This window comes from Pleurodeles waltl, chromosome 4_2 (assembly GCF_031143425.1).
Source record: "Pleurodeles waltl isolate 20211129_DDA chromosome 4_2, aPleWal1.hap1.20221129, whole genome shotgun sequence".
Classification (NCBI taxonomy): Eukaryota; Metazoa; Chordata; class Amphibia; order Caudata; family Salamandridae; genus Pleurodeles; species Pleurodeles waltl.
Window position 1 is genome coordinate 792,521,727 of NC_090443.1, and position 26,938 is coordinate 792,548,664.

The following is a 26,938-nucleotide window of genomic DNA, read 5'->3' on the forward strand; positions in this document are numbered from 1 at the left end:
TAATTCTAGTGTTGCACAGGTACCAGAGGTTTAGCCAACATTTCCAATTGTTAATACACCACAGAATGTCACAGTTCCAGTTATGCCACAGCCAATTCAGAATGCAGGATGACTTAGGATGAGTCAACACCTAATGAACAGACACCTGCACAAATTGTGATCCTGAGACAGACAATGCCTATGTATTCCGCAGTCACAGCACTGCAGAATGTTGCCCCAAATCAGTCAAATCAGGCTTTTGGTGCAGTACTGATTGGCCAATGAACAGGATTAATGTTTCCACCAAGTCAAACAAATTTGTCAGGACCAGATAGATTGACAGTTCCTGCGACAATAGGTCCAGTAGTCCTATTGAATGCCCAGGGTAATAATGAGTGTAATTTACAGATCCCAAATCCGGTATCACAATGAATTCTCCTTTTGAAACTAATGCAGAAATGGCAAGACTAATTACTACGGTGCCAGCCATGACCCCTATGAATTCTTTTGGTTTGAACTAGACACATGATAGAGTAAGTCCAATGATTCATGTGACATGTCCCCATGCTGAATGGGATCATCAGTGATGACCCAAGAGCAGCTATGAGACCTGCATACAATATTCCAGAGCTTACACCCAGAGATATTAGTAACAACATTAATTTACAAGGATTGACAGCCCAACAATTGGCTGAATGGTTAGACAATGTGAGCGGAGCATCAGTTTCAGGACACATGGAGAAAAAACATTGAACATGGCTAGACTAAAGTTGGAATCAAATGAAATCATTTAGGGAATGCTTGAATTAGACAGATGGATTCTTACAGTGAAAACTAGTTGTGCTTTTTGTGCAAGGAAGTTACTCTTCGAGCAGGACAGGTTTATGAGAAATTAATTAATTTAGCCAAAAAGAATGAAATTGAGATGCATAATCCAAACTTTTAAAGAAGAGGTACAAATTAGAATTTGATTCAAGAGATATTGTGAACACGAGGTCACCTGGATAATTTATATTAAAGAGTTAATTCAGAGCATTCAAATATGGGGAGCATTAGATAAATGGGAAGGCAGATGGGCAAAGAAAAGAGAATAGAACTAAAAGCCAACTGCATCTTCAAATGATGTACAACAGCTATGGGACCTGTACAAATGATGCCAATGAGAGAGATTCCATGAGAGAATTGTGTTTATGTTTAGTGGAGCAGAAGTGACACAATGTCATTTACAAATAATTACCCAAAGTTGAGGGAGAAACCAGAGGGATGGTACCAGCAAACTTAGGGGTTTGTTCAGCTTGCAAAGTGTCTGTGGAAAGATATAAACACCTTGGGCCTTATTATGAGTTTGGCAATCGGACCGCCAGACTGCCATAGTGGTGGCCACAAAAAGGCTGCCATGTTGGTGGTCACACAGACCACTATATCACAAGTTACACAAGCAGGACTGACAAAAGTCAGCCACAAATTCAAGATTGTCAGTCCTGTGGAGGGCGTGAAATAGGTGGGCCTGCACCAGCACTGACAGCACATCAAACAACCACTGACTGTATTACAAGTCATCAGTCGCAGTGGTGGTTCAGCCATGGTGGTCAACCAATGGCAGTCTGAACCACAGCGGTTCGCAGTCACCACAGTAATACACAACACCACATTGGATGGATTTGAAAACAAAACAGCTGACACACATTGCCACACTCAACACACCTGCAAAGCATACTATACAACACACCCCTTCAAACACCCCAATCCTTTGCATCTACAACATAACACACTATAGCCCGAGCCCACAATAGAGAAAAAAAGAATTAGAATAGGCACCCCTGAAATTTTCCTGCATCACATACCACACTCTTCACACATTACTTTATCAAGGTAAATCCATTTGCACTTCCCAACTTCACAAACTCACCATCACCTGTTAATTTCAATCCATTCCCTCAGCACCACCATGTCACCCCAGAAAAACGCCCGTTTCACGAAGACTTAAGAGTCATGGTGGATGAAATCATAAGAGTAGGGCCACATTTATTTGGATCACTAGTCCAGCTGACTACTGTCACCAGGGAAATGAAAGTGTGGAAAATAACACTTGGCAAACTGAATTCTGTAGGTCCCACCCCACAGACAAGGGATGACATCAGGAAGGGTAGAATGATCTCAGGGAGAAAGTACGTTCTATATCATCCAGGCACCATCTGCTTGTCCAGAAGACTGACGGCTGTCCCTCCCTCCCTTACAACTCATATCCTGGGAGATTAGAGTCAGGTAAGTTACAACACAAAAATATCATCAAAATATATTGTCAAGCATGCTCACTGCTCACCTTTAACCACCTTGACTGTCACCTCACTCACCAGCCCAGTGTCCACCTGTCCATAGGCCACTGTCTGTCATCTCACATGTGAACAAGACTCACCTGGCGGAACAATAGCTATGTAGATTGTGTGTAGTATAGGGATTGACAGCACCACATTTCCCAGCAAGCACTGTTGTACAATTACAAAAACCAGAACAGTATATCATACTCAAATTTACCTTGTTTGGCAAATCCCTAGTGAAGAGTATCCATCTGAGAGGATGACATTCATATAGTGTGTGGGTAGTACAAACAATGACAGGACTCCTACAGCCAGGAGGCACTGCTACTGTCACTCTACTCAGCCAACACAGTGTCCTCTACTCCAATGACCCTTGTCCCTGAACTCACCTTTGAAGTGTACTTACCTGAGAGGTTGATATCTGTGTAGTGTGTGGGTAGTACAAACACTGACAGGACTGATGAGGCCAGGAGGCACTGTCACTACAAACACCAGAGCAGTGTCCCCTTCCCTGAAGGCAACAGTATGTCAAAGCTCATATGTTGTGTACTCACTGGGGTATTTGGCAGCTGTCATGTATTATGAAGCAGTGAGAGTGACATGAGTCCAACTCACAGCAGGCAATGTTCCCCCACATCAAGACTCTGAAACTGTCTATGCACCAAATCATCACTGAAGTGTACTCACCTGGGAGGAAACCTTCAGTATAGTTTGTGAAATACAGAGAGTTACATGGCTGAAATTCACAGGAGGCTCCCTTACTGTCACTCCAAACACCAGTCCGAAATTCACTTGCCAAAATACCCTTCTATGGGAATTCAAACATGAGCCACTTATCTGTGGGGATGACTTATAATAAATGCATAAATCATATGTACGGGCATGACTACTAAGGCCAGGAGGACCTGTCTCACAAAATCCAAGCACAAGCTCAGTGTACATCTGTCCCAATATCCTTGTTTGTGAAATCACAATGGACCTGTACATACCCATGAGGATAACTTATGTATACTGTGTAGTACTTTGAGTAACATTACTGTAAATTCCAGGTGAGCCAGTCCCTCTAACTCCAATCACCAGTACACTGTACACTGTACATATGTCACAAAGCATTTACTTGTGACCATGTGTGGCAGAATGTGAACTCTAAGCCCTGTAGATTCAGTCAGTGTGCATCAGTGGGGGAGTCAATGTGCATGTATTTATGTTCAGTGCTAAGTGTTGATTTCTGATACATTGTGGTCTGTGTGCATTGAATGTACTCTGATCCACCTTGTGTTGGAGACACATAACGAGGTTAGGTGACATAACAGCCATCCCCAGACATCTCTTACCTCATGGATGTCGTCAATGTGAGGACACACGTATTTGAATGACACTATGAACATTGTATGCATGTTGTATGTGTCAGTTGTGTGTAATGTGAATTATGTGTATGCTGTCACAGTCATTTCAAACCACATCTGCCCTTGATAAACTGTTGTTTGGAAGGTATATCCTGACTTACTGTGCCCCTCAGCTTGGCACAAAAACATCACATGCCAATTGGCTATTGGTACATGATGTACAGTCATGCAGGGAAGTGTTGGGAATGGAGTTTCATGTAGGTCTGTCTGCTCAACCTGCAGAGACCATGGCCTGTCAAATGTATCTCACTGTATTTGTACAAATCTAGGTTTGTGTTGATTTACTTTTGTTAGGCAAATATGGCACTGTGCTCACTCCCTGTGTCCCACCACAACATGTTATGAGACCAATTCTTGCCTCAGTGCTAAAATGAAGCGTGTTGAGGCTCCATCCTCTGATAAAAATGCACATGGTATTAGGGGAGAGCTGATGATCTGTGACTGATGTGCACTTGACATCTCTGTCAATGTGTGTTTCAGAGCCTTGACAGGTGCTTTAATTCAACAGCCCTGTTGTCACCTTCATACAGCTTACATGTGTCCTGTGCAGGCTCATTGGATTTCTGACATTGCATACGTGCAAACTATGTGCTGTTTACTGATAACCCATGACATGTTACTCAGTTGTCTGGTCACTTTGCAGAACATGTTAAATGCATGCCTATGTTATTCTGAAGGTAATCTATGTATTATGGAGACTTATGTCAAGAAATGTGTTTTGTGTTGATGATGAGACACACAGACCCCCACCCCCTGAAGTGGCATGAGCCTGCATCAATATTTGCACTTGTCAACACATGGACAATCTAGACTCTTTCTGTGCCCACCATGCCACTTATTTCATCGTTACCCATGTGTGATGTTAGAAGTTGTACCCTGGCAGTAGCCTGTAGGGACTGTATGCAGAGGATCATTCTTACAGATTGTGAGTGTGTGAATGCATTCATGGTTGAGGAGTTTACCGTGTATAAGCCACATAGGTGTGATGTGTCTAATAGTGTTTCTGATCTCTGTCAGATTGCTAGCTCATGTCCCACTTGATGTCAGTTGAGCTACCTAGTCAGTGCAGGGCCTGAGCTGGGTGGTGGGTAGGGTTGCATATTGGAAAGTGTTTATAGTCATCTACTTGTCATTAATGACTACTATGTGCCACACTTGGGCAGTATGGGCAAGAGAGAATGTTCTCATCTTGGTATACTGACAAGTATGTGACTCAGCTATTTTGGATGGGACTTGTTGACATCATTTCTTGTCTTGTCTTTTGCATCCATGCAGGTCAATGTCCATCAGAAGACAGAGATTTGGAGAGCCATCACCAAGAATGTGCAGACCCTGGTGGTCCACAGCCAGTGGAGCGCCCACTGTCGCAAAAGGTTAGAGGACCTGAGATGCTGGCCCTGCCTAAGGGCTGCTCCCCTCAATATGGGTGAGGTGCCCATTGGACCATGGCCCCCCTAATGGCCTGTATTCTGGCAAAGGCCTACGCGAATCTGGATGGGCATTTGAGGGCAGTACAGCAGCCACAGGTGGGTGAGTACACAGGAAATTCCTGCCTGTCCCATTGCAAGGTGATTGAGTGAGGTATTGGCTGCTCCTCACAATGAGAGATGAGTCATGTGTCACATAGTAGATGGTAGATTCTTTGTGTTGGCATGTTATGTGTACAAACAGGTGTTCCTTGCCTTTTGGACCTCGGACAAAACTGGGCTGAATACTCAGACCATTTGCTCAGAAGGGACCACAAATGGCGGTGTACACTGATCGTTCATTTACTGATTGATTTTCTAGTGGGTGTAATTTCTACCCAACAGCTAAGTCTTCCTATATGTTACAGGACAAGGGTAAGTAGGTTGTTGATCACTGCACACTGCCATGTGTCTGGGTATATGTCTATGTACATATCTGCGACCCAGGAGCTAGTTATCTTCTGTGTATGATGGGTGCTGGTACCTCTCCGCAGTCTGTGATGTGTAGGTGTCCATTATACATATGACATGGCTTACATAGCCATTTGTTTGCAGCTAAAGCAAACTAGTTTCCCTTGGTAAGTAGGGAATGTCTATTGACATGTATGATGTGTCATCACTGTTGCCAACATTCCTTGTGCCTACATGTCAGCATGTGTCCCTTTCTTTTTAGGAAACATTTCTATGCTACAGTTCCATGCATATTCTACCTATGTTGATGGGATGATGTCTGTATTACCTCACATATATGTACATAGGTAACTGTTAGTGGCATAGTAAATCGACAATGGTGTCCAGTTCATGGGGTGCCACAGACAGTGTGTCATCATTGTTCATTGGCTGGCATATACCTTCATCCGTCAAGGTATGTCATTTGGCATGCAGAACTGCAGTAGCTATGAGGGAGATGACAGGTAGGCCCAGAGTGTGGAACCACTTTATGTTTATCTATGCCCTTGATGTTGAATCAAATGGAAAAGTACACTGCACATGTGTAATGATTGAGGATTGTGCCTTGACTGTTGGTTGAGTGAGTTGCAGTGATGTTTACATCACAGGTTTTTTGGTATAGGCATTCATCCACAGACAGACATCGGGATTGGGATGTTCAAGATGTGATTAGTGAAATTGGTGCTCATGGGGCAACAGGCTGAGGGCCTTCTAATATTCTTTTAAAGTTCTGTATCTCTCGAGCATGCAAAGGACAGATGTCTACTACATTAGTGGTGGCTATCCTGGGTTTTGAAAAATCGTTATGTTGTTCTTTCTGTGGAATCTCTTCCTGACATTTTTAACCTGACATCAGCAGTGTTTCGTTCAATGCAACATGTGAGGCCTATCTGAGTTACATTGATACTACCTCCTTGAATCTATTGTGACAGATGTCACTTGGTAAAGTGTACATTGTTAAAATGTTTCCTGTGTGACATGGTTATTTCCATGTCACATACTCCAGGAAATAGAACTTTTGGACTCCATGTAGCAGGATTTTAGGGCCTCATTTCTAAATGTAGGTTCATTATATATGTGCCGAATTGATGCGTGCATGACCTTGTGTGGGGTATGTGAGAATGGAATTTACAATGTGATGCTGTTGTTTGCCATTAGGTGACTGAGATCTGCTGTATGTGGGACAGCTTTGAGGATGAAGAGGACTCCTAGTTGTTGTATGGTTAATGTGGTCCAAGACTTCACCCATGTAATTGTGGTTGTCTCAGGTCATGATTTTACTGTGGGCCACTGCATTAAATCTAGATGGCATGCATGCAGATGTCATGGCACATGTATGCACCACGTACAGGAGTAGTTTTGCTGGGGCCCAGTTGACATAATGGTATTGTTAGTCAATCTGAGTTGTGGTTCAGGTTTTATAATTGAGATGTGATGACCACATTCCTCTTGGACCTTGCAACATCAGCACAGGCAAGCAGAGGAGACAGGGCCAAGGCAAGTGGGGATGCATCTGGCCACAGGAGCTCAGGTCAAGAGACAACTGACACAGAAGGACCCAGTGGCCCGGAGGGTGAGGCGAGTGCAATGGGGAGACCGGATCTGCATTATCATCATCCTCCAGTAACCACTGCCTAGTGATTGCGGACCCATTGGGGCTTCCCCCAGAACCATCTTTGTCTGTCACCCTCATTCTATCACTCCCCTCGCTGTTGCTCCCCACCCAGTTGGCCGTACCCGCTCACCCAAGAGGGTGGATTTCTCCTTTGTGGCATGCACCTTCTCCCCAGTCCATGTTATCTCTGCTGCCCTCAGGGAGGAGGCTATTGACCTCCTGAAAAATATCTCTGTGGGTCAGTTATCCATTGTGAATGCCATCCAGGGATTGGCAAGTCATCTACAACAGACTAATGCATTCCTGGAAGGTATTCATGGTGCAATGGCTGGCCTACAAAAATCTTTCAAGTCTCTGGCCTACATACTGATGGCAGCCAGTCACACCCCACCTTCAGTCCTCCTGTCTACTTCCCTCTTTCCAATCCAAATCCCTCTTCCCCTACCTACCCAAAGCACACAAACAGATCTGCAGACATCCACCTCGACAGACAAACCATACACACAAATAGAAGCACCGTAAAACACACACAGGCACACACACAATCAACATCCACCTACAGACATGACAACAGTCACAAATTTACCCGACACCCGCAGCACGCCCAGCATCACACACACGTCATAAAGCATATCGACAGACACAACAACCACTGACACAGCCACCACACCCATCCTACCTGCAGACTCCACCCCAGCAGACCCACAGACATCTACCACAAGCATCACATCTGCACACACCACAACTACAATCACATATACATCCACCACATCTACCATACCTGCAGTCACTAACCCAAGAGACACCTACCCATCACAGCATCCCCAGCACCTCCACCCTCTAAGACACATAAACGCCCTCACTCACCACCCAGCAGACACCCACCACACACAAGCATACCTCTCATAAGCACGCACCCACAACATCCACACCTACACATCAGATAGCCACTCCCTCAATCTACAAATCCTAAACTCCTTCTGGTGACCATCTCCGTGTGTCCAAAAAACTGTTCTTACATGACCTTGGCCTTACCCCTGTTCTCTGCCCCCATCCCACACCCAAAAGGACCCCACCCAGCTACAAGGCCATCCCTTCAACCTCCAAGGCCTCCCCCGCCCCCCTGCAAGCACCCATACCCCTTCCACAACAAGAAGGAGCCCACTCCCCCAATAAGACCACCCCTCCCAAAAAAAACACCCCTCCTAAGCTCAAACCACCCGCTCCCAAATCGGATCTCCCACCCTGCGCCTGCATAATCCCTGAGGTACCTACCCGCCTACTTGATGCCCCGTTCTGTGGATGTTCCCTGACAGTTGGAAGTCAAGTTTATGCACAACACTATACTATATATGAAAAACTTGAAGAACTTAATAATTTAATTAACCTAAGCAGTTTTTTGGGGGGTACAGATTTGCCTGTTTGCTGCTCCATGTGCTGTTGTTTGCAGTATGTGAGTTTGGGGGAGTGCTGGTGTCCCCCGAGAGAAGGGTATATGTTGTGCGTATAGGTATGCGTGCATAAATGCAATGTTGGTGTCATGGCATTGTGTAATATTTGGTATGGTAAGTATTTCTTTTTGTGTTGTTCAATGTGGGCATGTGTGATGTTCGAATTGTTCCCCTGATATGGCTTCTGTATGTATCTGATGTGTGTCGTCTTGAGTTTTATTTGTGGAGACATGGAGTATGTTCAGTTGTGCTTGCTGTATTTGAATTTGCCTGTGCATGTGTCCATTTAGGTGTGGGTCTCTTGCATCTAGTTCCTGTAGAGGTATGTCCCATGCAGTTGGAGTTGTATGTGCTTTGCTGACATGCCTTTCCCCATTGTGCATATGTGCATGACATTTGGGTTTAGAATTGTTTGTCCCTGGCTCCCATGTAGGGCCATTCCCTGTGTACGTTGTTTGAGGGGCCTGTTCAAGGTGATTTGGATCCCAATGCAGTCCACTTCCCTGGGTGTCCCGGATGCCTCGCTCTATTTATTCAAGTACAGTTGTCATTTTTTCTTTGTCTATTTGTGTCTCTCTGTTTAGGTGTGTCATCTGAAGAGGTGATGAAAAGCTACTACAAGGTGATTGCGTTTTTGAAAACTAGAATACCTCCAAAGGCTTCAAAATAATTGGCAGGACATCTCAGAAGACAAGGGAGTCTGTTAATGCTTATTAAGAGAGATTGTTGCAAGCATTCAAGCAACATAGTGGCACAGAAATTATTGAACCAAGAGATATGATTCATTTTGTGTTCAGATTTGTTCAAAGATTGAAGCCTGATATTAGCAACATGATTTGGAAAGCCAATTGATGAGGTATTGTACTACACAAAATACTTTAGTGATGAAATTGAGTTGAAGCAGAAAAGACTAAGGGAAAAGGCAATGGTGATGCAAAGTATTGCAAGGAGTGGTGAACATAGGAGGGATGCAGGGAACACAGAAGCAGGGCAATATGGTGCCTCAGTTCAGAGGTAGAGGTAGCGGAATTCGAGTAGATCCGAATGTTAATGTGGCTGATGTTCAAAACATGAATAAAATGCTTCCTTGTCATGAGTGTGGCAACTTCGTACATTGGAAACAAGAGTATAGTAATGTAAATAATTTGGTGCAAGGTGGTGGTGTTGCGCAGATGGTTGACAACAGTCAAATTCAAAATCAGAGTTGAAAGGCCTCAAAATCAAAACATGAATGTTCCTATTGGAGCAGTACAAGTGCAAGTTCCTCAGCAACAAGTACAATTTCCCCAGCAGATTCAAGCTCCACAACAAATGTATAATCCACAAGCTCTGATGGCATAGCAGCAGGTAATGGTTCCTCGGCAGAACACAAACCAAAGAACAAATGCAAATGTAAATCAGTTAATCACACAATACCCATTGACTGGTTTCAGTGATTTTGCAAGGAGTGCAAAATGGGAGTGAAAGTTCATAAGAGGAAGAATGTGTGTTGGCTGCCCCACTGGAGGTCGATCAGCTTGGTCCTTATGTGAATGCGAGTGTCATGGTCCATGATGTCTCATTCTGTTTGACACTTGAGCAACTCATTCCACTGTCATATCAGCAGAAGTCTCAAATATATCCCTTTCAGGAAGGACAGTTCAGGTTGTTAGAGTAGCAAACCAGTAGTTGGTGAACCCGAATGCAGAGCTCATTCCAGTTAAAATACACAAAATGTTTTTCACTCTTCTGTCATGAAGGTGATGGCTGTGCTCTTTCTGATTTAACTGACCTGTGGCATATTTTTCCACCACATTGGATCCTGTCACTGCTGCTTTGCCTGGTTGTTTATAGGCAGTAGCGGCTGCTGGTGGAAGCATAGGTCAACGCAAAGGCATTGTGATGAGACACCATTTAACTGTTTATGTCCCACATTCAGGGGAAGTTCTTTTAACAAGAACCAAGACCCAATATTTGACGAGTGCCTGTCTTACCAGGTCTGAGTGATTGATTCTTGGATCTGCTAAACTCAAGAGGTATGCTGTGCTGAACCCAGCTACATAATTGCCTGTTAATGTTAATGATTCAAATGATGCTAATGAAGTAGAAAATGACTGCCTTGATGTCACTGAACTGTGCACCAAACCCAGACCCGATAATCTGGATACTCTTTTAGAGGAGAATGATCAGGTTGTATTTGCTGATGGCTCCTGTTTAAGAGACAACAATGATATTCTGAGGGCTGGCAGTGTGCACCCTCTCAAGAGTAGTAGCTGGCCAACTAGCTGAATTGATTGTTCTCACAAGAGCATGCTGCATATCAGAGCAGCTCAAAGTGACAATATTCACAGATAGTCAATACGGATTTGATGTTGTGCATGATTTCGGGCAGCTATGGCACCAGCAAGGTTTTATGACTTCATCAGGATCACCCATTAAAAATGGTAAAAGAATGTATAATTTGTTAAGTGCTTTGCAGTTACCTGAGAAGATTGCGTTGTGAAGTGCACAGCCCATCAAAAGGCAAATGATTATGTATCAGCGGGTAATGCCTATGTTGACCAAATTACCAGATATTGTGGCAAGATATTGTGCACTCCATTGTGTCACCTTCAGTGAGTAATGTGGTGGTGGAAGTGACACTGGTAAGACAAATCAAAGTTGACTGCAGGGAAAGGCAGCGTAGGAGGAACACACAGGTTGGGCAAAAGCAGGTTGTATGCAAAGGGAGGAAGATGATGTCTGGATTTCAAATGAAGGAAAAGTTGTCTTGCCAGATGGTTTGCTGAACTCGATAGCAAGATATTACCATGGTCAGGTTCATTTGGGTAGAGATACGATCAAACAGATATGGTAGAATCCCAGATTTAGATTGATTGCAGAAGTGGTCTGTCACAGATGTGTTACCTGTCAACAAATGAATATAGGGAAATGCACAGTGGTTAATTTGAGCCACATAGGCAGATCGAGAGGTCCATTCAACAGAATGCAACTTGAATTTTATTTAAATAATTGCCTGCAGTGGATTAAAGTATGTATTGGCTGTTGTATGTGTTTTTTCCACTGGATAGAAGCATATCCTACATGAAGAAATGACAGTCTCACTGTAGTCAAGCTGCTGCTCAGGGTTCTGATACCGAGGTTTGGGTTCCTGACTTCTTTGAAATCAGATAGAGGAACTCATTTTAATAATGAGATCCTTAAATTGTTGTGTGCTGCACTGAACATTGAGCAACCATTGCACTGCAGTTACAGACCAGAGGCATCTATATTGCTGGAACAAATGAATGGTACACTGAAACCTCAATTGACAAAGGTTTGTGCCTCTACAGCGTTGAAATGGCCTGATGCATTGCCACTTTTCCTGATGAGCATCCATGGCACCCCTGACAGAAAGACAGGACTGTCTCCCCATGAGATTCTCATGGGATGTGCAATGAGGTTGTCAGCAGTACCTGCAAATGCACTTGTAAACATAACAGGCGCTTAGTGCTGGATTATTGCAAAGGTCTAGCTGATGTGGTTTTCCCTTTATCTCATCAGGATAAAGCAGCAACAGTTCAAACCGCTCATGAACAGTGTCACAGCTTGAAAGCTGTAGATTGGATTCTTATAGAGAAACATGTAAGGAAGACTTGCCTAGAGCCAAGGTGGGAAGGACCATTTCAAGTTGTCTTGGTGACAACATCTGTGAAGTGTGCGGGTCTTCCGAAATGGATTCATGCCAGCCACACACGCAAAGTTCCATGTCCTCTTAAAAACACAGAGTCTAATCCTGCAAGAGTTAATGCTGATGAAGAAGGAGTTCAGTTCCACCAAGCTGTGAGGACTGAACAAGTGGTTGAAGCAGAAATTGTGAAGAATCGTGAAAATGCAAGCAGCATGAATGCAGACAAAAGTGCAGGAGAGCAAAGTCAAAGCCAACTGACTCCTGCCAGCACAGCAAATATTGTGAACACAATTGCACTCGAAAGGAGAACTGTGAAAGGAGATAAATGGCCTGCAGCTGCACATGACCTGGTTGCTGATAAAGTCCCATTAATAACAGAAACAAATGAAGACTCAAATCAAAGTAAAGATGAAGGGTGTACTGTAAGGGAGAACTACAAGGAAAAGAGTGCCAAGCTGCAGATACTCTTGACCCTAATGGATCTATCTTGTCACAAACAAATGGGAGAATGAGTTTATGGCCTTTTGTTTTGACCATGAGAATTCAGTTAAACATTCTGGAACTTGAAATAACCTTGCCAGTTTATCAATGAAGATATTACAATTTGGAAGTACATAAGTGATCATCAGACTGTGTTTTATTGAAAACAAACATTTGAACTATTTTTGAGTATCTTTTAATTGAAACTTGATGAACTTTTTGAAGTTTGAGAACTGCTGTAAATAGTGCAAAAGACTTTAAAAAGACGCTTTTATTTTGATTTCTGCTCATTTTAATTTGATCTATTATGCATATATGTGCAGGTATTCATGATCATACATCAAAATTGAAAGGAAAGCAAAAATAAGGGAGTTGAACTCTTATATATGGACATACACCTGTAATATACGACACAATTGCTTGATGCCGAAATGTCTTTTTTAACACAAAATAAAGACACTCATCTACAATATGATACATCGGCATGCATTGAAATTATAAATTTGTCTTGCATTTTTCATTATTACCTATCCCCTATTTTTTCCCTAAATGCAAAGGTATTTCTGAGCGGCCCCAATTAGTTAGGCACAGAGCCGCACTTTGAACTGGACCAATTTAATTTTGCTTTCCCAAGAGCCATGTGACGGAGACGAGGCTGTTCCCCATCGCTGCAACATCAAATATTTTTCAACTAAAGATAAAATGAAGGTCCGTGGCCAAGATGGCAGAGTGAGCGGACGCGTCTTTGAGAGCTCCGCCATCCGGGCCTAGAACAGTGGCATGACGGTCCCGGGCCCCCTCTCTCTGAGTGTACCCGAAGGCTGGGCGGCGAGCCCCGGGATTGATGCGGGCCGGCCCTGGGGTGCCGGGGGGCTGGCCCTGGACTTAATTGCGGAAGTGGCGGACGTAATTTGAAGCCGAGAGGCCGGCGGCACATGCCAGGGCATACAGGTAACGGTCCGAGAGCGGGGGGTACAGCGCACGATAGCGAGGCTTTGATCAGTTGAGAGAGAACTATGGTTTAATGGAAGCAGATAGATTGACATACTACCAAGTCCGGCACTGGGTATTCCAACCAACGGTTAAGCCCTTAGTAGCTAGAACACTCACTGCATTCGAGAAATGGCTCATAGGGAAAAAAGATGACAAGCAGCTGATCTCAGAAATCTACGCGCATCTTCGTAGGGCCACACCACTCTCCAAGACTAAGGGGCAGAAGCGGTGGGAGAAGGAGGTAGAGAGAGAACTGACAGAGGAGGAATGGGAGGGAATATAATTCAGGGCGCACCACACAGCTCACAATATACCAGGGGTTGAAACAGCCTATAAGATAGCTACTTCTTGGTAGTATACCCCCACGAGGATACATGAATGGGACCCCACTAAATCTTGGCTCTGCTGGAGGGGATGCGGAAATATGGGTACACTCATTCACCTGCTGTGGCACTGTCACAAGACATTGGAGTAGCATTATTGATGAAATAGACAGAGTATTCCACACACAGATTCCCAGGCTCCCGACATAAACTATTCTGGGCCTACCCAACCCTCTAACTTTTCCCCTCCGCTCATTGAGGGGTCAACAGATCGCTCTCGCCCTCAATGCGGCACACCAGGTCATACTAGCTCTCTGGGGCACGGACAGGGCTCCGAGCTATACCTCCTGGCTTCATAAACTCAGGAATATCCTAACGATGGAGAAGTTAACCTTAGCGGCCAGTCATAGGGCAGATGAAACGGCTGCTCTGTGGAGACCCTTTATTCAGATTCCATCCGCTGAATTTAATGAACTCACCTGTCCTGCATATTTAAAAGTACTGCAGTTGCTAGACGATGCCCGACCGATGCGGAGGCGGCCGGCTTGCCTGGGGGGGGTCTTGTGACCTAGGCTCTAGTGGGTGGTGGGGTGGAGGGCCTGGAAGGGCAAAAGGGTGGAACATTGCTGAGTGTTGACGGGGAAGTTATGTTGCTTTATCTTGTTTTCTCTGTCGTATTCGACCCTTCTGCTTTCTTCTTTTTTCTTCCTGACTGTTTCCTTCCTTCTTGTGATAATCGTTCTTGTTTACTGTTGTCTGATGTGAGAGGGGCAATAATGTACTCAAGCCTATGCCATAACAACACTCTCTACTGGCCCCTTTTTTGGACTTTATGACAGATGATGCTATATGCTGCCAGCCGTTGAGGTTGTAGGAGCACAGCTGTGTAATGTATTTCTTGCATCCTAAAACCAATAAAACGATTTGATCCATAAAGATACAATGAAGGAGAGTTGTTCTGTTTGTATTGACAACTCCGTACAACTAGATATTCAAATCAAATCAAACTAGATATTCAAAACAAAGGCCCAGTGGGATTGTACACAAGAAGTACCTGAAACTGCTTGCTAATCCACTGGAAGACTTTATCCCAAAATCTAGTTATATGAGGATAAAGGAAACAAATATGTAGCCAGTCTCCAACCTCACAATAACATCTGAAGCATTCACATGAAATTGAACAAAACATCTTGTTAACCCATAGGGGTGTATAACAAAGCATGCATTCTGTACAAAAAGCCATTCTCTTAAAATTGGCACCCCTTAAGGCTTTGTGGGAAAGTAAATGATGATGCTTCCAGGACTGGGGTTCTATAACACAACCTGTTGCTGCCGTTATTCTATTTAAAGCAGATGGGAGGATTCTTGCTGGTAGCTCTTGCTGAAGAATTCGGTACCAATTCCGAACCCCGGATTGTCTTTGTACAAACAGGGCTTGAGTGATTTTAGAGGGCAGTGTTTCGGTTAAGTTGCACATTGCAGAAAGCATAGACTGAATGTAATGGGATATCTGCAAAAATGAAAAGCTTAAGAATTAGGTATAGCGTGATTATTGGTTTTGAGTTGCTCCCATGTTTTCAAGTTCCCTGCCAATATAAAATCTTGAAATTTGGAGAATCTAGATTCTGCACGAAATGCTGTAACTTTCCTAGGGACCTGGAGCCCAAGTGCCCCAAATTCCTTTAATGAGATTGATGAATGGAAGTGGATAAAGTGATAAAACAGTTGCATTTCAACACCTTGAGAACATGAAAATATGGAAGTTTATATCTAATACGTTCCGGGAGCCATGGGATTTAAGAAAATTAGATAATGGCATATTGTTCTCAATGAGCATCTGGTTGAGATAGAAATTGGAGTCACATTGAAGCGTGCTGGCAGAATTAACAATCCAATCCATGAATGCTGCCTCGTTAAACCTCCTAAACCTCCATCTTCGATGGTCAGCTGGAGAGATTTCAACTGAATGTGAGGCTTTTTGTTTTCACAGATAAACTGACGGAGCATTGAGTTTAACTCATTAAAAATGTTTGGGGGGCTTTGATGACAACACTTGAAAAGATGAATAAAAATTGTGGCAATTCCATCATTTTAACCAATGCAATGTGATCAATTATTGTCAAAGGGAAATTCTGCCAATTGTGCAGAGGAACGTGGGCTTTCTTAAGGGTGGAAAGATAATTCAGTGGATATATTTTTGAGATAGTAAGGGAAACGTAGATGCTGAGATATCTGATTGGATGAGAGGTCCGGTAGTTGATTTGCATTTTATGTGGTAATACTGATTCAGGACTGTTGAAAAATAGTGCCTCAGATTTAGATTTGTTGATCCGAAACCCTCCTAAGTCACAGAATGTTTTGACCTTTTTAAAAGCAAGATTTTGCTTGCTTTTGCCTTTTTATATTTTCCTTTTTCTTTTCTTCTCTGATTTTACAGAAGCCATAAACCCAGGACAGGGAAAACACAGTAAATATGTGTGCATTAGTTTAGTTATAGTATGTATGTTTGTCTGTTTGTCTGCATTTTATTGAGTGTAGGAATGAGTGTTCCAGTGAAAAAAGAGATGCAAAGCACAGCAACTCCAGCGCAGAGAATGACAACATCTAAGCAAGATAAGTTCTGTAAGTATGAGGGATTACTTCATTTACATGACACAAAGGAAGATTTATGTTTCAATGTTCATTATAGTTTGCTTTATGAGTACGTGCATACAATTAATGTTCATGACTGTTATATTTGTACACGAATGCCTTCCTCAGTACAAGAAGGGATATTTATGGAATTAGTTGGAGCTTATTATTAACAAGTTTGTATAATCAAGAGTCCATACAGTATTTCTATTTTAACTATGACTTTGTTTTCTCTTTTGTCCCAATTAATCAGCATATGAGCAGCATCGCAAAAGCTAAGAACATAGATGTAGTAGATGGGTTCTTTGATCCTACACAAACTTTTGGCACAGCATATGCAAACCGGATTAATTTAACATGTAACATGCAGAAAAAGAGTTAATCAAGTCGACAACAGAAGAAAAACAATGAAAGACAAGATAGACAAGGGTATAGTTTCCAGAAAGAAATTAGGCCCATATTTATACTTTTTTAGCACCTCATTTGCGCCGCTTTTGCATCAAAAAATGATGCAAATGCAGTGCTAAAAAGTATAAATATGGACCTTAGTTCACAACACGTCAGATATACAAGGACGCTAAGCTTTAGATTGGCAATATGTGAGTAAGCTTTGTATATATAGGCTGCAATCAAAAGCTGACAATAAGTTTGCAGGAATGAGTGAATGCAGACGTGTTTCTGTTTAAGAGTGTATGGGATTTTATGCTAAATGGACAAGACCCCGATGTGCCTGGCGTACATTACATCTGTGGAAAGAACACTTTTTACAAGGTACTGAAAGGTTGGTATGGCTCAGGTTATTTAGGAGTGTTTTTTTCTGAAAATATATCAAGTGAACAACATTGCCAGTCCTGCAGTGACTGAGAGATGTAAAATTAGATGTGAAAGAGGAACTAGTAATTCAGAGATTACTACAGATATTTTTTGAGCTTTTATTCCATCAGTGGGTGTGATCTTGAATGACATAAAGATGAGGAAATTATCAATGATTGTAGATAAAATGTCAACCGATTTTTCAGGTAAGATGCTCCTAATGGATATGGAAATGGTTGCGGTAAGGGCTACAGTATAGTTTTGCTGAATCATCTTGCGCTAGACATCCTTTTAGCAAAGAAAGGCACAGTCTGTTCATTTTTAAACTCAATGCACCTACATACCAGATAACAATAAGGAGATAGACTTATCTAAGCCTGAGAATAGTTTGAAAGATCTGAAATAGACAACTGTTTGGGAGACTATAGGTGAAGGATTCTCTAAGGTAGGATCTTGGTTTGGAAACTTGGGAAATGGATTAGTGAGACTGATCCTGAAACTTTTATTGATTGTGACAGTGTGCATAATTATTCACTTGGATTTTACAAGGCTCACAATTTCTGGAAAAAGACAGATTAAAGAATAAACAGAGGAGGGAAGAAATGGAAATATAAAATATGAGAAACAGATATTATCAGACAATGAAGAGAATTGACAATTATTACTGACCTAAACCTATGTGTTATCAAACTACAAGGTTTTGATTTATCTCATTGTAAATGAGAAATGTTCTTTGGTGATGGCATAGATCGTCGTCAGAGGATGGACTGTTAGAGATCAAATTTTACTGATGCATTAGTAGCATTTAAGTTAGCATATGGCGATTTACAAACCTTCATTTAATGGTCTAACAGATAAATTAACAAGGAAATGTAAAAAGTGCAGGTTTAAAATGATGGTGGACAATGTGGCCACCATTTGCAGATTTGACATCATGTTTAACATGAAAGAGATTGTGCATTTATATTTGAGTGAATTTCAACATGACATAATGCAAAAAGTATGTTAATAGGTGAGTATTAGAAAGGAAGTATTAAATGAATATGAATTAATCATACTTATGTTGTGTTGTATTGTATTGTAATAGTATTTATATAGCGCTTACTACCCCTGATGAGGCGGTGAAGCATTTTTCGGTGAGTAGGACGCTACTCCAGAACCCAAAAGGAATTAGTGGTGGATTAGTATAGGGAGATGTGAGTACAGTTTTAGTATTATAATGAGTAAATTTGAGTCGTGAGTTTGTTAGTTAGATTGACAGGAGTAATCGGGGGGTGGAGGAGGGAAGAATCCAGAAGTGTTAATTTGGAGTTTATGGTAATAGGATTTAGGCTTGGGATGAGTAAAGGGAGGATGGATAAGGGAAGAGTCTGTGGAAAGGGATAGGGAGATCATAGAAGCAGCGTGAGCTAAATGAGGGAGAATATAATAGGGTTGTTTGGGAGATCATGGTAGTAAAGTGAGGTTTGGGTGAGTTAGATGTGGAAGAGGAGTGAAGATCTTAGGCAGGGTTATTTAGGAGATGAAAGTAGTAGAATGGATTTGGGATGAGTCAGAGTAGGAATGGAGGATAGATTGATAGATACATGACATATGGTGATGGGTAGACAAAGTGTGATATAAAATAAGAGCAGGGATTCATAAGTATCTAGTATAACAACTTATCTAGGAGGTATGCAATGACCTATGAACATGTTAAGCATAGAATAACATAGATATATATATATATATATATATATATATATACACACACACACATGAATACACACACATATGCACACATATATGTACATACATATACATATTTAAACCATGAGTAAATATACATTAGTTAAACAGGTTTAAAGTGTATGTGTGTAGTTTATTGTTATGACATAGTAGCAATACTTAGGCCCTCATTACAACTTTGGCGGGCGGCAACCTCTGCCCGCCAAGTTGTAACCGCCGCACGGCCACCAATGCGGCGGCACTCCCGCGGTTGCCATTTCGACATCCCCGCTGGACCAATTTTCCACCCGCCGGCCCAGCGGGGATGACGGCTGCAACATGGGAGCCGGCTCCAAATGGATCCGGTGGTGTTGTGGCGGTGCGACAGGTGCAGTTGCACCTGTTGCGCTTTTTACTGTCTGCTATGCAGACAGTGAAAAGCTTCATGGGGCTGTGCCTGGGGGCCCCGCAACTCCCCTTTCTGCCAGCCTTTTCATGGCGGTTCCTACCCCCATTAAAAGGCTTGCGGAAGGGGGACTCGTAATCCCCTCGGCAGCGCTGCCCTGGAGGATTGAATCCTCCAGGACCAACGTGGCAGAAAACTGCCAGTCCTGGCGGTGCGACAGCGGCGCTTCCGCCGTGGTCGTAATGTGCGAGTTTGCACTGGAAGCCTGTTGGCGGTGCAACCTCCACAACAGCCCTGGCGCTCTTTGCCCATAGTTTCTACAGAACTATATATAACTAGAATATACACATAATCAGACAAAAAATATTCATCAACACAGGCACACGCAGTCCATAGCTGCCTGAACATGATGGCCACGAAGGAAAGAGCCAACTCCTGAGCAGCCCTCCGAAGACAGGATAGCCATCCATGGCTCCCACAGTTGGGGGGCAATGAATTCCACAGCCTGGCCGCCTGAACATTGAAGGACGCACCACCCACAGTCTTTCCCCTGTATGGTGGTGTTCCAAGGCGAGGTGCCAATCCTGAGCGGAGGCCTCCCGCTGAATGTACCTGGCCATCCCGCCTCCAATAAACAGCGGTCCTGCTCCATGCACAGCTCTGTGGGTGACGCAAAGCAGCCCGAAGGTGCATCCTCTGGCAATGGGTAACCAGTGTAGTGCCCTCAAGGCAGGGGAGACGCGGGCCCGCAGCCCCACATGCAACAGTAGCCTGGCCGCGGAGCTCCGAATACACTGCAGTCCCCTCCAAATAGATAGAGATAATCCATGGTAGAGCCCACTGGCACAATCCAGTCTGGATAGCACAAGCGAGACAGCAGCCCGCACCCCGTGTGGAAATCCAAGGCGGGGGAAGATGCGTCACAGAGGTGACGAAGCCCGTCCGCGCCAATCTGTCCACCTGGGCATTCACAGTCAACCCGGAGTCCATGGTGATTCCAAGGCCCCCAACTTCCCTGGACAACTGAGGAGGCGGTCCGAGACCACCAGGCCAGACGCACAGCAGGCCACAACCTCTTTAGTCACCACACATGAGCCCCTCCACCCCAGAGGCACCCAGTCCGAGATGACTCAAAGCCATCCACCGACCAATGGCTCCGAGGCAACTGAAGACCCCTGAGCCCTCAATGTCTCTGGGGCATTCCAATCCAAGTAGCACCTGTGTGTCATCTGCATAGGCGCAGCACGTGAGATGAAAATCACCGACCAGCTCCGGCAATGACATCATGCAGATGCCGAAAAGCAAAGGCGAGATGACTGATCCCTGGGGGACCCCTGCCCCCGTGAGGCAGTGCCTGGATGAGAAGAGGGGAAAACAGATGACACTAGATCTCCCTTGAAGGTAGGAGATCAGTCCCCAGTGGTGGGGACTGCTCAGTCAAGAGCAGTCCCCTCCACGCCGGCCCCACGGAGTACCCGAACTAGGGCAGCAACTCCACTGCAGTCAACCGTTTTACCAAGACCATCCCAGACCGCCACGAGCGCCGACCCAGCACCTCCTCCCAGGTGGAACCGAGCCCAGAAGTCTGAAAGCATAGAACCATCCTCAATGAACCGTGACATCCGGGCGAACGCCGCTCCCCCCACCAGTCTACCCAGGAAAGGTCCACCCGCGACCAGTCTGCAGCTACTGGGGTCCTGCAGGTCTAGGCCCGTCCCCTTCAACAACGGTCGCATGCACGCCCCCCTCAGGTGCACAGGAAAAGCTCCTGTAGTCAAAGAGCCGTTGATGACCCCCCTACAGGCGCGGCAGCAGAAGCAGATAAAAGAATGTTCCTGAAGATGTGTGGTGGACAAGGGTCGGAAGGACAACCTGAAGGTCCACCCGCTCTGATCAAATACACAAACTCACCCTGGGACACCCACCTGAAGGACTGCAGAGGCTGGGTTGGCCCACCCCTAGAGGGTACCCTAGGAAAGGTGTTGGTGCTGATGGCCTTCCTCTGCCCTAAATAGGAGTCCAATGTGTCTGCCCTGGCTGTGCAATGAGATGCCAGTCTACCGGTGAAACCCTGAGCAGTGGGACGACCTCCCCCATGCACGTAGGTCTTCGGAATTCCCAGAGAACTCTACAAAATTCTTCGGTTGCAGATCCAGCATTCTGAACTCTGTCTGAGTAGTACCCCCTTCCACCTTCCTCGATTGATGACCTGTACACTCCGCCAAGCCTGTGCAGGTGCAGCCAGTCCTAACTGCTGCCTTTACTGGACCAGGTCCGCCAACAACCCTCCGACCCGCTGCTTCATCACCTCAAGTTCTGCTTCTCTCCAAGGTACCAGTTCCCCCCTGTTGTGTCCAGCCCCTCTGAGTGGCACCAGGATATCAAATGCCCCACCCAGCCACCTACAAAACTCCGGAATAGAATCATTTGTATCCAGATCCATGCCGGCTGCCAGCTGTGCCTTCAAGTCACCAAAACTGAGCCTGCTCCAAGGTCAACAGGTGCATGCACGCAAGCAGCCGTGGGGCGTGCTGACTTGTGGAGACCCATGTTGGAAAGTTATCAAATGGTGGTCTGACCATGTGACCGGCGTGGTGCCATGAACGGCAACCAGTCCAGGCTTAGCAAAAACAACATTCAGGATGTGTCCAGCGATGTGCGCAGGACCGCATACAATCCGATGCAGGCCTAATGCGACAAGGCTAGTGGTGATAGCCCCTGGATGGGACACACTGGGTCCGCCAAACCAAGTCCCTGATTTATACTTTTTTTGTTCTGCATTACCGTCGTTTATTGAAGCAAAAGCACAATGCAAAAAAGGCCAGAGACTGAATCCAGAAAAGTACCTAGGAATGTAGAGCCGTCAGGTGGAGGCCTGCAAAGGAGGGGAATGCTACAGGAGGAAGCCGGAACAGGGTTGCATCTGGTGAGGATGGCCCCACAACCCTGCACGGAAATCCTGCCTCTCCCACCGAGACCCACCTCCTGCTCAAACACAATAGCCAGTCCACCTCCTCTCCTGCCCACACAGCCCTGTGTGATGGCCCATCAGTCCGGAGGAGGGCCCCGCACAACACCGGGGCCATGTCATCCCCCAACCATGATTCTGCCATGAACAGGAACTCAGGCCGTGTGTCTGTGAGCAGGAAGCAGACGCGGTGCCTGTTCCCCGAGAGCGACCGAGCACCCACGAGCCGGCAGCCCAGAAAATGTGTCAGTGGCGGTGCCGCCCCGCCCAGGAGAAGGGCAAGCAGCACAAATTGAGCCTGCAGCAGGTGCGCCGCCAGCTGTGACAACTGTGCGAGGGTCACAATAGCCCTGCCCCTCAACATATTGCCCCTCCCCCAGCAGGTCTAGGAGGCACCCCGCTGGATCCGCGTGCGTGGGTGATAGACCCGGCAGCCGAGAGAGACATGAAGAGTGCACTGTTTCCTGCAGGGCAGCCCCACTATGCAACAGAGAAGGGAACACGAAGTTGTCAAGAGCGGCATGCTGCCCACCCTGCCTGCGTCTGTTTAGTGTGGATGGAGCATGGACCAGGGGTGGCAGAAGAGCATGTAGACCATGATGCAAGGATCCAAATTGTGTAATGGAGGAGAGGTGGGCGAACAAAAGTTTGAAGAAAAGTTGCTGGGCCGGGGCCCTTTTGGCAGGTGCCTGTGAAGAGCAAGAATGTAGGGGCAAAGACAGGATGGGACCTGCACTCCCCATGCACCCACGAAGGTGGGAGTGGGCACGACGATAAGCACAATGAAAGTTTGTGCCGACTTGATGTACCGACATGTCTGGTCTGCACTGCCCCTGTGGAATAGTGAGACGGGACACCGATGCAGCTATTTTCGGTGAGGGACCCGCATGCGAGTCAGTCCTGGTGACGAATGCCTGAGGTGTGCAAGAGGGGATGGATGCATATCAGTGGAGGCCGCGTCAGCTGTGATGTCTGGAAGAGGCAACATGTGTGGTGGAGCAGAGTACGAGGACCGCACGGCTGTGTTCAATTGGTTAAGAGAGGTAAGGGCACCCGCAGATGGTGTGTTGGAAGGCTGGGTCCGGGAACCACCATGACAAAAGGTGGTCTGCATGGAGCAAACAGAGGACAGTGCTGCTGGTCTGCATGAACAGGGAGTGCGCATCTGGAAGGCTGAAAGCAATGTACAGCATGGTCCCGTGCTGTGTGGTGACAGCAGGCCGCACCAGTGGGAGTAGACAGAGCAGTGCCTGTCGTGAGAATGAAGGTGCCCAACTGCCGTAGCTGTGGAGGACATGTGCAGACGTGCTGCATAAGGGGTACCGTGCTGGACGATGGGACATCGCAATCCATCTGCGGTCAGCTCGTAATGCAGGAGCCGTTGATAGACCTGTAGGACACAAAGTCCCATCTGATAAATGGCAAACTGGGCAGCATCTCTAGCCCTTGTTTCCACCGGTCCTGAACAGACCCAAACAGGCAACTGCCCCTGTCTTCTCTGCCCCCAACCCGGACACCGGGGCCGAGACGCCATGAGCCGTGGGCCCAAACAGCCCCACTGGCCAACAGAAACCCAGTCCCAACACCAACCAATCAGACCTGCAACCCCAATTCAAACAACCAATGGGAGACCCAGCCCTAACCACCAACCACACCCCTAATCCCAACAACCAACCACAACCCCAACCCCAGAACCAGAAACCAACCGGAATCTCAGCCCTACTACCAATCACAAGCCCAGCCCCAAAAACTAGGAACCAACCACAATCTCAGCCCCACCACCAATCACAAACCCAAATCCAATCCCCAAACCAACAGAAAGGCCCCCAACAACCCATCACAACACCATATGCAACAACCAACAGGAACCCAGTCCTTGTGGGAAGGGAAGAGGCTGCTCTATTCAGACTCTCCTTGGATACAGACAGGCTGAATCCACACTTCCAAGCTAGCAGAGTCTACTTTCCAGGTAAGGGAGAGATTGTTGAAAAAAACACTGAAATAGTGCTTGTCGCGCACTCTGAAATGGAGCTTTTTTAAGGCAAAAAACAGGGGATGCAGACAGTTTCGAAACACAATTTAAATCACAGAAACAGATTAAGCAGTCTCCTAAACACACTCTGCAGGATGTATGTAGCCTTTTTACTTAGAAAAGGGGGGGCTTTTATGCAGTCTTGTGCCACAAACTAGAAGGGAAAATTCACACAGTCATGGCTAAAACATGCCACTTTAAACGTCCAAGCTGCCTGAAACATAGAGTCTACAGTAAATAGGCATGGGTAGCAGTAAAAAACACTTCTAAAAAAATAATAAAATTTCCCTGAAAAGACTCGGGCTCCTTACCTAGGTCTTTTAGGAATCCTTGAACACTGGGCTGTATTAGGGCACAGGGAAAATGCTGGGCTCACAAAATGGAGGTGGCTGTCTTGGGCTTTCCTCCACCTATTTAAGGGGCCAGAGCAGGTGTGGGAGTGGGGCTCAGGTTGTCAGGGACTCAGAGAGCCAATCAGCTAAGCCCAGCCCCTGTGGGAAGGGAAGAGGCAGCTGCTGCTTAGAATTCCTTGGATACAGACAGGCTGAATCCACACTTCCAAGCTAGCAGAGTCTACTTTCCAGGTAAGGGAAAGATTGTTGACAAAAACACTAAAATAGTGTTTGTCGCGCACTCTAAAATGTAGCTTTTTCAAAGCAAAAAACTGGGGATGCAGACAGTTTTTAAACACAATTTAAATCACTAAATCACACAAACAGATTAAGCAGTCTCCTAAACACATTCTGCAAGATGTATGTAGCCTTTTTACTTAGAAAAGAAGGAGGGGGGCTTTTATGCAGTCTTGTGCCACAAACTAGTAGGGAAATTTCACACATTCACGGGTAAAAAACACCACTTTGAAAGGCAAGCTGCCTGAAACACACAGAGTCTACAATAAACAGGCACAGGTAACAGTAAAAAAAAACTCTTTTAAACAAATAATACAATTTCCCAGAAAAGTCTGGGACTCGTTACCTAGGTCTTTTAGGAATCCTTGAACTCTGGGCTGTATTAGGGCATAGGGAAAATGCTGAGCTCACAAAATGGGTAAATGATTCATTAACGTGAGTTACATGTGTGTAGAAAATAAATGCACGTTTACATTGTGTTCTAATATGTCATAAATAATCTTTCCAATGAAATAGTCTGCTTTATATATGATTATGTTGTAAGATGCACAATAGGATTTATGTGTATTATTTGTATTAATGTGTACTCAGGCTTTCTCATTCTGGCTATGCCTGAGAGATTCATTCTTTCAGCAGTGGAGGAAAATTACCTGCTCTGAATTCTTTCACTAGGTTGTGATGTGATGTAATGTTGAAGCTCCTATTGTATTGAAGGCGAAGAACATGTTTCAATGATAAATATGTAAAAATATTTGTCCTAGCTGTCAAGCAAGACATGAAACTTATAATTCTCATGTGAGAAATACTTTGTGTGTCATCAGAAAGTATTCTGAATTATCAAACAACTAGAAAATGTATTATTTTGTCGAAACTGCATGAAATCATTGAAATGACTTCATGATTTCTCTGAGAAAATCCAGAATAGTTGCAAACTTGATGATTTCAGCGACAACCATTGGATGCCAAATCTTGTGTGTAAGATGATCCTGCCTGAACGACCAATCAAAGGACCATGGATATTCCTAATTAGTGAGAGACTTTGAATCTTTGAGTTAGTCCGTCTAATACCCTGAGAGTTAGCTGTTGTGGCCTCTGTCATCTCCAAGTCTTATGATGAGTTTCCTCTTAGTCCTAATTGCTCCATTTGCTTATGCTGCTTATGCTGGCCAGTACTAATATGCCCAATCAATTCTGAGCTGCTGACCTGTCCTGTGTGGAGCCCGTGTTTTGCACCCTCCTGATGCTTCTGGCTACTGATGTCGCAAAGTGAAGGATCATCCGACGAAACTTCCCTGTCTGCTGTTCCATGAGGAGAGGTATAACTAAAAGTGGTTTCTTGTTTCCTTTCCATCTTAGATAATTACCCCAGCATATTTTTATAGAGAATTGCCCTAGTTAGATGATTTTTCCAAATTTATTTTTGTCTTTTCCTTTTTGTGTTGCCAGCATGTGTTAGCCTGTTCCCACACGTGCAAGTCCAAATTTGTGTTGGAGATAAGGATGGCCCAGCCCTGAAATTGATTGATAAAATTGAATTTTGATGATCTACGGATGTCACCATCACCTGCTTCGAAATCTGGAGTTAATGTGCATATTGTTGTTTTGTTGATCTACGTTATTCT